The sequence below is a fragment of the Anastrepha ludens genome, chromosome 2 (assembly GCF_028408465.1).
Source record: "Anastrepha ludens isolate Willacy chromosome 2, idAnaLude1.1, whole genome shotgun sequence".
In the NCBI taxonomy this organism is placed as follows: domain Eukaryota; kingdom Metazoa; phylum Arthropoda; class Insecta; order Diptera; family Tephritidae; genus Anastrepha; species Anastrepha ludens.
Window position 1 is genome coordinate 68,942,857 of NC_071498.1, and position 13,206 is coordinate 68,956,062.

At 39.8% G+C, this 13,206-nt stretch overlaps 1 protein-coding gene across 5 annotated transcripts in view; it reads right to left on the reverse strand.

Annotated features, from left to right (window-relative positions):
• Window positions 1-9,291, reverse strand: part of LOC128871753 (uncharacterized) — an 84,788-nt gene extending 75,497 nt beyond the window's left edge. For 4 of the 5 annotated variants that reach the window (XM_054113800.1, XM_054113799.1, XM_054113797.1 and 1 more), the window contains exon 1: window positions 8,969-9,291. The gene's annotated coding sequence lies outside the window, so the exon portion shown is untranslated. The remainder of the gene's footprint in view (window positions 1-8,968) is intronic. The other variant, XM_054113803.1, reaches the window with a different exon arrangement.
• Between the last annotated feature and the right edge of the window lie 3,915 nt (window positions 9,292-13,206).

Below are 13,206 nucleotides of genomic sequence, written 5' to 3' on the forward strand. Positions count from 1 at the left end.
TAGTTTTGTCATGCTTTGACTAATACACCCCGTTGCATATTTATAAATGCATAATAGTTTTACTAATATTTTTTACCGTGTTTTAGAGAAAATATTTTTGCATGCATTGTTTAGACAAGTATATTATGTTAAGAGAAACAAGTTCACATAACAAGCTACAAAAACAACATAATTTGTTCTAGGCAAGAAGAGAATAGACAACTACAATTGTTGCAAAATTATAAACGCACCTCGGGGATTCGTTTATAATATTTTTTATTTCCTCTCCCTAGTAATGTGTATTATTTCCATTATTTTCAATAACTTCAAAGATCCTGGTCGGTATTGAATCCAATAAGTTTTGCACTAGCTGTGTGCTAGGGGAGTCTCATGAATGAATAACGGCATCTTTCAACTATTTTCTGGAACGAATTCCCCCCACTCCAAGTGACGCCTCATCGTATATTTTCATCGTCCAAGCTTTGCGATTTTGGCCGAGTTTAATAATCGGCACCAGTTGGAAACACCAAATGAAGCCTAGTCCTTCCTCACCTGATCTTTCCAACACACAGGAGGACTTTCTCTTCCTTTGCTACCACCAGCTGGTACCACATCGAATACTTTCAGAGCCGGAGCGTTTATTTCCATCGGATGACATGACCCAAACAACGAAGCCGCTGGATCTTTATTCGCTGCGCTATGTCTATGTCGTCGTAAAACTCATGCAGCTCATTGTTCCATCGCTTGCGATACTTGCCGTCACCAACGTACAAAGGTCCAAAAATCGTTCGCAGAATCTTTCTCTGAAGCACTCCAAGGGACGGTTCATCGGATGTTGTCACCGTCCAATCTTCTGCGCCATACGTTAGAATGGGCAATATGAGAGTGTGTTAGTTTTGTTCGTCCAGAGAGGACTTTACTACTCAATTTCCCACATAGTCCAAAGTAACACTTGTTGCCAAGAAAAATTCTGCTTTGGTTTTCAAGGCTGACATTGTTATCGGTGTTAATGCTGGTTTCCAAATAAGCGAAGAGTCTTACAACCGCAACAGTGACGTGGGTGCCGATACACGAGTGCGCCGAGCGTTTGTTTGATGACAGGAGGAACTTCATTTTGTCCTTGTTGACCACCAGACATCTTCGCTTTGCTTCTTTATCCAGTTTAGAAAAGGCAGAACTGACAGCGAAAATACTAAGGTCGGCACACGCCAGCAATTAAGTTCTGCGGCTCGCACGATCTTTTCCAGCATCAAGTTAAAGAAGTCACACGACAGCTATTCACCCTCTCTAAAAACTCATTTTTTATCAAACGGCTCGAAGAGGTACTTCCCAATGGTATTGAGCAACGTCACTTTGCATAGCCGTATTAGTTTTGCGGAGATACCAAATTCAATCATCGCGTCATATAAAAGATGATGCGAATTGATTCTATTTTCATATTTTCTCTTTCTTTCGACGTATTGCGAATATCTGATCGATGGTGGATTCTTCAGTGGTGGCTCAATTTTAGAGAACTTAATAATTCCCAAACGCTTTAAAACTTGACTTGAAATAGCCCGAGAAACATTGACATCACATTTAGTCTTGATATCAAGTGAGCTCTTTGTACTGTTTCGCGCCACGCGAATAACTTTTCACACTTCACTTTAAAACTTGTTTTGTAATTGTCTTTTTTTTTTAATTTCGCACGATACAGTCACTTCTTCTTATAAGGCCTTATCAGGCCGAAATTTTACTTTTACCATTTCTGTAATTTCGATATGAAATGACAAAACACCTTCAAATGTTTACATTTCTGAATCACTGTACTATGCTTTTATAATTTTGCAACAGTTATAAAGTGTGATTAATTTAGAGGTATCGGATTTTAAATTAAATTCTCGATTATTTTTGTGTAGAACCATTTATGACATTTATTTTTTAAAGATAATCCCTTTCAAATGTTGGCCGAAACTGCGCCGTAATTCCGCCAGTTTTTAATGGTTCGCTGGTTGGTATCTCGTGAATAACTTTAGTAATGTTGGCTTCCAATATCTCAATCGAAGCTGGTTTATCCCCAAAGCATTTAATCTTTACATATCCCCACAAATAAAAGTTAAAAGGTGTGATATCACACTATCTTGGTGGTCAATCCACTGGTCCGAGACGAGAGATAAATTGCTCACCGAAACGACCACACAGTAAATCCATTGTTTCACGGGCTATATATATGGCAAATAGCGCTTTTTTGTTGGAACCAAATGTTGTGGAGTCACAAAAGTCGTCGCTGTTACATTGGCGGCAGCCTCGCCTTTAAAGAAATATGGGCCGATGATTCCTCCAGCCCATAAGCCGCACCAATTGGTTGTTTTCAATGGATGTAATGACTGTTCTTGAATGGCCTTGGTTTGCTCTTCAGTCAAAATATGTCAATTTTGCTTATTGACGTATACATTAAGCCAAAAATGGGCCTCATCACTGAGCTCTCATTTGGCCAGAGCGCGCGATGGACACTTTTCACAGAGCGTCAATTTTCATAATAAAATTAAGCCTTTCCATTAAGAAATGTCAATGAATACTGAAGAAAATATGTATTTAATTTGACAGTAGTCAACTCTCTTCTTGCCTTATACAATGAGAAAGAATCACAAAACAGTTAGTCCCTTAGGTTGGAACACTGATGTCGTCTTATATGTGAGATGTGTGGCCGAGCTTTTCCTCAAACATTGTCAGATGATTCTTCTGAGAAATTTTTTCATGGTAGAAAAGTGCTGCAAGATTTGCCATAGTCTTCCAGTGGATGGCAGTTATTAGAAAATATTTTCCTATCATATGATGTTTAATGTCCACGGAACACTGTCACGCACAGACCACTCAACTAAGGCGCTTTGGCGTCTTTTCGCACAATAAAATGATTCTGTTATATTTTATTTTCAAAGAAAGTTATGGATTTCTGATGGAATTTATAAGCAAGAGAAAGATCATCTGTTTACAAAGCAAATAAAGTAATCATATTTTGAAAAAATTCTAATTAAAAGTAGTAAAAAAGTAAATTATTGTAATGCCTGAAATAAATAAACATCCTTTTTGTTAAATCCTCTTACGAAACTCGGTTCAAAATACATAATTTTGCAATATTTTTGCCATTTCTCTGCTTGAGGTTTTCCCTACAGGGGTTTATTCAATCATAAAAAGCTTACATAGTGTATATGTATAAATAATATATAACCTTTATGCTTGCCTATGTCTAATTTTGTACATATTTTATAAATGTAATTCGTATGAATGTATGTTATAAAATTGATACCAGACCTTCACGTCACTACCACTATATCCGCTGTTGTTGTGTGATTTGTTTGAATTACAATTTTTTTTTGTTATATCCCTGCTTAGAGGCCTGCAACTGCATCAAGTGTGTCAACGAGGACAAGGCAAAAATTAAAGGCAGCCTTCGCAGGATCCGTGAGGCTTTGAAAATCGATTAAATCAATATCGTACAATGCCATGTTGCAATTATACGAGCGTCATGTGGTTAATAGACAAATTTGGATTATAAATGAAAGTATAATTTTTGAATACGTATGCAAGTACATATAAAAACATGCAAGTTCATATTATTTATAAAGAGTTTTCATGCACCTATATTTTCATAAGTAAATATTAGTTTAAAAATCACAAGTATGTATCGGGTGTTTTCTTAGCACCATGAGAACTATCGATACTGATAACTATGGTTTGGCATTTGAAAATGGCAAAGCATGTTGATATTTCCGCTCAGTAAAGCTTGGTAATCCATCATGAATCATTTAACGCCAGAACAACGTTTCCAATTAGTGGAAATTTACTTTGAACATAAACATAAACCTATTCGTGAAGTTCATAGAGTACTCTGTCTATTTTAAGTGTGGTTTACACGCTTGACGCATGATCGGTCCCTATTTCTGTCGACATAAGAAAGGAGCTGCCGTTACGGCGAATGGCGAATAGCCATCGAGCCATACTGACTGAATTTATGTCAGCTAAACATTTTTTGGCATTTGGTTCGAACAAGACGGGCGCAACTTACCATACAGCGCGTTTAACAATCGTTTTTTTTGAATATTCAACCATCAGTGACACCTTACGGTTCGAAAATGGGGCTGATCGAATGGACCATGTAACTCGTAGCCGCAACGAACACATGCCGAATATCATATTCAAAACATAAGTGCCAGAAATTGTCCATCTGATTATAATAAAAAAAATTCATTCGAACAATATTTCTGTTATTAAGTTATCAAGCCCTTAAAAAAACACCGTTTATGATACATATATGTGTCATAGTATTATTACTTATTTAAAGAATATTTCCAAAACCATTTACGGACCTAAATCAAAGCAAACTTCCGAGAACATTTCCGTCAAGATTCCTAACAAAGGATGTAAGTTACCAAGCCAATTATAAAGTTTTTGTCCTTCACGTTTTCATAAACTGTTAGTTAAATATTGGGATTAGTTGTAGAGCATAATGTCATTAAAAAGACTGTCTCTGACAATCCATTTTTTCAGCTCCTCTCCGAAGGTATTTCTACAAGTTGCGCGAACAAGTTGTTGTTATTGTGGTCTAAAATTGTTGGCTCTCTTTTGGAATATTTTTTGTCCTAGCAGTGTTATGAAATTTTATCTGCAGTGATGAAATTTTCATAAGGAAATTCGATATACGCGTCATCTCATTCTTATGTTAACACATACGTACGTAAAAAAGAGGTTGTCTGTAAAGTCGGTTTACTGGCGATAGTTTAACGTGACAACGTCATAAGAAAATATTGATGGAATGGTTGCAATTTTCAAAACAAAATTTTAATTTTATTTGTTTGATAGATATTTTGTATGGATATAGAGGAGGAGGTAAATGGAATTGCAATGGAATAGGTCAAGTTACATTTACACAAACGTGAAAAATGACAAAACATTTATCAAATTCATGAAAGATATCTTCAATTGCGATTGTGCATCAGACGTTAATAATTCAACAACACTAAGAGGCACCATCATCGATTTGCCTTTTTCAAGACACTTTACACTCGAAACACTCCCTTTCATTTCCTACTTTTTCTATCATCGTCCTATTCTCAACAGAGAAATGGTTCATTACCATGCACACAGGAAGAAGGCATATGCAAATACAAGTATGTGAATTTATATACAAATGCGCATACACATACATATACATACATATATATGCTCACTCAAGTAGGACAGAGCCAGATGTCGAACGTTGCCGAACGCGGGGGCCGATTGTGCTCTTTGTCGTTCGTTCCGCGCTCTCGCTTGCAGTTCAAGCACATTAGCTTACATTTGCTTGCGTACGGAATAGATTCGTATATTTGATATGTCCATATGACTTGTATGCACCTTTACATATAGATTTGTTCTTTTTGAAAATTGCGCGAAATTGTATATGTATATGCATATTTATATACATATATTACTATACAACATATCTTATAAGGCATATGGTAAATATTACCATACATTTTTTCCTTCATATATAATAAAAAAATTAATAATAATAACATTAAAACAACAGGTATTATTAACAAAGTTGGTTTTATTTTAAATTCTTCAAGTAAATCAAATTAATAATAATCAATAAGAAGGCATATGCAAATACAAATACGTGAATTTATATACATATGTACATATGCGCATATACATACATACATATATACGCTCACTTAAGTAGGAGAGAGCAAGATGTCGAACGTTGCCGTTCGCTTGCTTTGTTCGTTCCGCGCTTTCGCTTGCAGTTCATTCAAGGTAACGGCAATGAGCAAGGTAACGGCAATGAGCAAGGTAACGACAAATGAGCAAGGTATCACTAATGAGCAAGGTAACGACACATTTTTTCGTGCGTGCAGCCTGTTAAATCGAATTATAAGACGTTATCACGTCAAAATATCACCGTACTAACTGTCGATAGTAGCATTATTCGGAGAGCAAGTCTCTCCCCAAGTCAAATTTAGCACTGCCAAATACTAGTTCGCCACTTGTTTTCGCGGCCAGATGCAAATGTACTAGTACAGGGTGTCCGGGGAAGAAATCATTGCGTATCGCCATGGTCTCTCTGACGGTGTACGGCGCGGCGCCATCCACGGAAATTGCTTTTCCTTGTGGATTTTCAAAATCATGTGGTCCAATTATTCCACTGCATGACAAAGTACACCCAACCGTCACTTTGGGACTGTGAAGTTGTTGTTGATGTTTTAATAGTGTATTCTGTTCTTTAGGTGATAAACATCGGGGATTTTGTTTATTTACTCTTCCATTAGATACTTTGCAGTACGAAACCGCTTGAACATTGTAGCGCAGTAATTTTTAAGAAAATTATGAATTGGTGAAATCTAAGATCCTTCGTCAATATTTCATGTTCAGTAGTTTTTGGAAGCCCCAGGGCAGCCGCTCTCTTGCGCATGGACTGACGCGGATTATCGCTAAAACTTGTAACGACAAGTCCAATATTTTCATTTGTTCTCGATATCCGGCCTCTCATACAATTCCGAACTTACAACTTTTACCAAATTTTCCTTAAAAGTTACCAGATTTTACTTACGAATGCTTTTTTTAATGTGTGTGTTTTTATGTGAAAATACAATTCTTACGGTTAATTATGGGCTATATGATGAGTCCAATGTTTCAGCACAGCAAAGATGTAAGTGTAATATTCAACCTGAGAACGGCGACGAGATTATGCCCTTGGTTGTTCATGCACACTTTCAGCAACAGCAGCATTTTCCCCGCTAAGCAAACACCAGAACGTGTTGCTGTATCTAACAGAGATCTACAATAGTTTCGTAGGCACGTTTCCTTAATTTCCTTTAATTTAGTTTTTCGTGCAGGTTCGGTAGATGGTACTCCATTTTGCAAGTACATTTTTATTTCCCTTGCTCAACCGATATCGTAGATGTTAATCTTAATTTATGTTTGAATACCAATGTGTCGTTTATTTATTATCTATTCTATCAAGTTTCTTACAGACTAATTACAACGAAGAGTGGAATAATTATCGACTAAATATGATTTTAATACCTAAAAAATAAAATATAAAGTAATTGAAAATACAGTTTTCGGGGATGAAAAATACAGTTGTATAGAACCCGAGATTCAATTGAATTCACTTTAGACTCGAAGGGATTAGGACTAGAATTATCTGTCCGACTACTATAGCGTCTACCAGGCAGAAGTCTTAGTCATAAGGGAGGTAGCTGTGTACCTTAACATGCACACCGTCACAAAAACTAGGATAAATATCTTCTCGGATAGCCAGGCGGACATTAAATCAATGGAGGCAGTTATACTAAGCTCAAAAGTTGCTTAGGAATGCCGGGAAACTCTAAATTATATTAGCACTATCTTCATGGTCAGTCTTATATGGGTTCCGGGATATAGAGATATTGAAGGAAATTGCAAGGCCGATGAGCTAGCCAAAAATAATTCTAATCTTCCACTGCTTGAAAACATAATCAATATTGAATTATTACGATACTATGGCAACTTGCAAATTAAGAACAAAAAACAATATTCTTCGCCAACAGGTCATGGATAGATAAGAAAAGGCCAGGAGAATTGATCTAAATGTTACATGATGAATAAGCACTGAGACAAGGTGAGGAAAGTGGTAGTTATATCGAAGGCAGAAAAGAAGAACCCATTTATACCTAAATCCTTCAGGACAGTTTTTCTTACCGTCATTTACATTAAAACTTATAGAAAAGGTAGTAGGCAACTATATCGGGACCATCACCCTAGCAGATGCACTACCGCATTGACGTCAACACACATACATATAGGGTGGGGCAGCCAACAGAGACTGCTCTGTATCAACTAACCAATGTGCTTCGAGACAGTATAGAAAAGATGGAAAGTGCATTTATCTGCTATTGTTTATTCCGTTTTATAAATATTTTAATTAAAAATGCATGTTTCGGGTGTTTTTTTTAGCTGCATGAGATAACATGCATCGATAACTATGGTTTGACAACTGAGAATGGCAAACTGTGTTGATATTTCGTCCGAATAAAGTTTGGAAAGTCATCACACCAGAACACACTTCCAAATTGAGGAAATTTACTTTGAAAAAAATAAGCCTATTCGCGAACTTCATAGAGCATTTCGTACATTTAACGTGCTTTTCATACCCTAACAGCGGGCCTTATTTCTTCCGAGGAAGGAGCTGACAGTACGGTGAATGACGAGCGGCATCGATCCATGCTGACTGAGTTTTTGTTTCCAAAAATTAATAACAGACAGCACAACTTGCCATACAGTGCGCTTAACAATCGATTTATTGGACTGATCGAATGGAAAATGTAACTCGTAGCCGCGGCAGCTATCATATTCATATTATTCATATCATATTCAAAAAATTAATGCCATAAAATTATCTACCAGATGATAATAAAAAAATGCATTCCAACAGTATTTGTGTTTTGTATTGTCCTTTTAAGTTCTCTAGTTCTTAAAAAACACCCGATAGTTGTCAGCTGTTATCAGAGTTTACCATATTGCGATTCCCTACTCTTTAGCCTTACTCCCACTCTCTAAGCGAATTTTTGTTCTTTTGGGAGTTTTACTAGTTTTAGTCCGAGAATAAGGGATCACGTTAGCTTGTGCAAATTTCTATTATATTAAATTATACATCAATTGTACTTGCACTATTATAGCCACCTTCGATTCAAACAATACTACGCTTCATAAAAGAAATATTCTAAACGAGCTCTCCAACTGAGCTCAGTCAGCCGATGTGAATGATCAACATATGTATGTATGTAGGTACAAAAATTGACATAATATTATAATTATGTGCACATTTGAAGCTTTTCTCCTAAACTGAAACCCATTTAATATAAAAGATTATAAATTATGACTTTAATTACGTCATGTACTCATTATTCGCTATCATTATGCACGACGTATTAGCATTTTTTTGTGTTAAACAAATCTCACTTCCAAATTATTTTAAAATACATACATGCATAAAAATGTATCGCGTAGTTTATAACAAATAGTTATTTGAGCCTTAAGACAACAAAATTAGATAACCGTGGCATGTAAAATCTCTGTTAAACATAAATTAGCTGCCGGTCGATTTCGTCACACCGTAAAATGCGCTCATCCCAAATTTTCACCATTCGAAACACCAAAATTCTACCGAACCGAGCAGATAACCATAAACGCATAGTAAGTTTGAAAACAAAAATGCAACTGTCACCAACCTGTCGGTAACGCACACTTTAACCGGTTGCTGCTACCGATCGACGACAGCGATAATAACAACTGCTTAGCGGCTATACAGTGCGTAGAATATGGCGAAAACGTAGAGAGAAGATAAAAAATTAATATTAAAAAAATAGCTATTAATATTAAAAAAATTATTAATACTAAAAAAAGTTCGGCTTCAATTTAATTCGGCTATAAATAATAGTCCGGGAGCCAGGGGTCATTTTGACTTCATCATTTCATGCCGACTGATTTTAATACTGAAGGCAGACGCCTTCCAATGGATGACGAAACCAACCGTCACATGGTCCAGTAGCGGGGGGTACGTGCGTGGGGTGCTGCGAAACGTGTCGAAAAAAATTATTTATGCGCCTTATAGTCCGGGAGCCATGGAGGATGGTTCCATGTGTAGAAGTCCACGCAAGTGGGGAAAGTTACTGATCGCCATTCACTTGGGAGTGGCCAGGACGATTCTTCTACATATGGTTCAAGCAGCTCACAACGGCCGGGATTAGCCCACGTATCCTCTGGGTAGCTTCCGAACACCCGTTCGGGAGTGAGCTAAAGTGAGAAGGCGAAACATTCCAGGATAGCTGGTTGTGCGTTGGGTTTGGGACCCGCCACTTAAAAATCGCCCCCAATGAAAACTTTAAAAAAGCCTCGGATGAGACCTCCCTATACTGATGACGACCCCTGCAAACGAACTAAGGACTATGATTTGAGGGCATGCACCTGGAATGTCCGGTCCCTTAATGGGGAGGGTGCCTCTGCCCGGCTGGTTGATGTCCTCGTGAGAGTAAAGGCTGACATCACTGCCATCCAAGAGATGCGATGGACGGGGCAAGGAAAGAAAACCATAGGACCTTGCGACGTCTACTACAGCTGCCATGTAAAGGAGCGCAAATTCGGTGTCGGATTTGTTGTGGGAGAGAGACTTCGTCGCCAAGTACTGTCGTTCACTCCGGTGGACGAGCGTCTCGCAACAATCCGCATCAAAGCCCGTTTTTTTAACATATCGCTAATTTGCGCCCACGCCCCGACGGAAGAGAAGGACGATGCGACCAAAGATTCTTTCTATGAGCGCCTGGAACGTTCCTATGAGCGCTGCCCCCGCCACGACATAAAAATCGTGCTTGGCGACTTCAACGCCAGGGTGGGCAAGGAGGGAATTTTTGGTCCCACAGTCGGAAAATTCAGCCTGCACAACGAAACATCCGGTAACGGACAGAGGCTGATCGACTTCGCCGGGGCCCGAAACATGGTAGTCTGCAGCACCAGATTCCAGCATAAAAAGATACACCAAGCTACCTGGCTGTCCCCTGATCGAAAAACGCGAAACCAGATCGATCATGTTGTGATAGATGGAAGACACGCTTCTAGTGTATTAGATGTACGTACGATCCGAGGACCCAACATTGACTCGGATCACTACCTTGTTGCAGCCAAACTGCGCACGCGCCTCTGTGCAGCAAAAAACGTGCATCTACCTACGCAAAGAATGTTCGACCTCGAAAAGCTGCAATCACAACAGACAGCCAGAAGATTCTCCACTCGACTCTCACTCCTGCTCTCAGAGAGTACTGCCCAACAAACCGGCATCCACGAACAATGGAGCAACATTTCTCGTTCTCTACGTACCGCCGCCGAAGAAGAAATCGGATTCCGGCGAGCCCGAAAAAACAATTGGTACGACGAGGAATGTCATGCTGCCGCAGAAAGAAAGGATGCCGCCTATAGAGCCACGCTGCGATCGGGCGCAACGCGAGCCATGTGGGATCGCTACAGAGAGCTGAAAAAGGAAGAGAGACGTATTATCCGACAGAAGAAACGAGAGGCCGAAATACGTGAGTGCGAAGAGCTTGAGATGCTGGCCAACAGGAACAACGCCCGAAAATTCTACCAGAAAGTTCGGCGGCTTACAGAAGGTTTTAAGACCGGGGCGTTTTCCTGTAAGAACAAAGACGGCGAACTGGTGACCGACGTCCAGAGCAATCTTAAATTATGGAGGGAACACTTCTCGAACCTATTAAACAGTGACAGCTGCGCATGTCACCGAGAAAGTGAAGATCCCGATACCCCAATCGTTGACGACGGAATTGTCGTTCCGCTACCCGATCATGACGAGGTGAGAATAGCGATAACGCGGCTAAAGAACAACAAAGCCGCGGGCGCCGACGGACTGCCGGCTGAGCTATTCAAACATGGCGGCGAGGAGCTGGTAAGGTGCATGCATCAGCTCCTATGCAAAATATGGTCGGATGAAAGCATGCCTGCCGATTGGAATTTAAGTGTGCTCTGCCCAATCCATAAGAAGGGCGATCCTGCAATTTGTGCCAATTACCGCGGGATTAGTCTTCTAAATATCGCCTATAAGGTTCTAGCGAGCGTATTGTGTGAAAGGCTGAAGCCCACCGTCAACCAACTGATTGGACCTTATCAGTGTGGCTTCAGACCTGGAAAGTCTACCATCGACCAAATATTCTCAATACGCCAAATCTTGGAAAAGACCCATGAACGGAGAATCGACACACACCATCTTTTCGTCGACTTCAAAGCTGCATTCGACAGTACGGAAAGGAGTTACCTGTATGCCGCGATGTCTGAATTTGGTATCCCCGCAAAACTAATACGGCTATGTAAGATGACGTTGCTCAACACCAACAGTGCCGTCAGAATTGGAAAGGACCTCTCCGAGCCGTTTGATACCAAACGAGGTTTCAGACAGGGTGACTCCCTGTCGTGTGACTTCTTTAACCTGATGTTGGAGAGCATCGTGCGAGCCGCAGAACTTAATCGCTCAGGCACAATTTTTTATAAGAGCGTACAATTGCTGGCGTATGCCGATGATATTGACATCATCGGCCTTAACAACCGCGCTGTTAGTTCTGCCTTCTCCAAACTGGATAAAGAGGCAAAGCGAATGGGTCTGGTGGTGAACGAGGACAAAACGAAGTACCTCCTGTCTTCAAACAAACAGTCGGCGCACTCGCGTATCGGCACCCACGTCACTGTTGACAGTTATAATTTTGAGGTTGTAAAAGACTTCGTCTATTTAGGAACCAGCATTAACACCGATAACAATGTCAGCCTTGAAATCCAACGTAGAATCTCTCTTGCCAACAAGTGCTACTTTGGACTAAGTAGGCAATTGAGTAGTAAAGTCCTCTCTCGACGAACAAAACTAACACTCTACAAGACTCTCATCATGCCCGTCCTAACGTATGGCGCAGAAGCTTGGACGATGACAACATCCGATGAAGCGACGCTTGGAGTGTTCGAGAGAAAGATTCTGCGTAAGATTTTTGGACCTTTGCACGTTGGCAACAGCGAATATCGCAGACGATGGAACGATGAGCTGTATGAGCTTTACGACGGCATAGACATAGCGCAGCGAATAAAGATCCAGCGGCTACGTTGGCTGGGTCATGTCGTCCGAATGGATACAAACGCTCCGGCTTTGAAAGTATTCGATGCGGTACCAGCTGGTGGTAGCAGAGGAAGAGGGCGGCCTCCTCTGCGTTGGAAAGATCAGGTGGAGAAGGACTTGGCTTCACTTGGTGTGTCCAACTGGCGCCGGTTAGCACGAGAAAGAAACGACTGGCGCGCTTTGTTAAACTCGGCCAAAATCGCGTAAGCGGTTATAGCGCCAATTAAGAAGAAGAAGTCCGGGAGCCAGGTATTGATTTTGGACTGCGTTTTTATACCGTCAAATTCTTGACTATACTTATGATTTAGCTTTCATGAATAACGAAAGTGAACGTCAGCTGGCGCACTCGCGGTGGGAGTGATTGTGGGAGGGTACGAAACGTGTCGAAAAAAAAATTTTTAACAACTCATTTTATACTGGCTGAAATTTTTTTTTCATGTATTGATGACATTTAGTAGAATAAAAAAAAATAGTCAGCTGCGCGGTAGAGGGGGAAAAACACGTCAGCTGAAAAGTTGAACTTGTAAAAAAAATTTAAAAGTAAAACTACTTTATGCCGATTG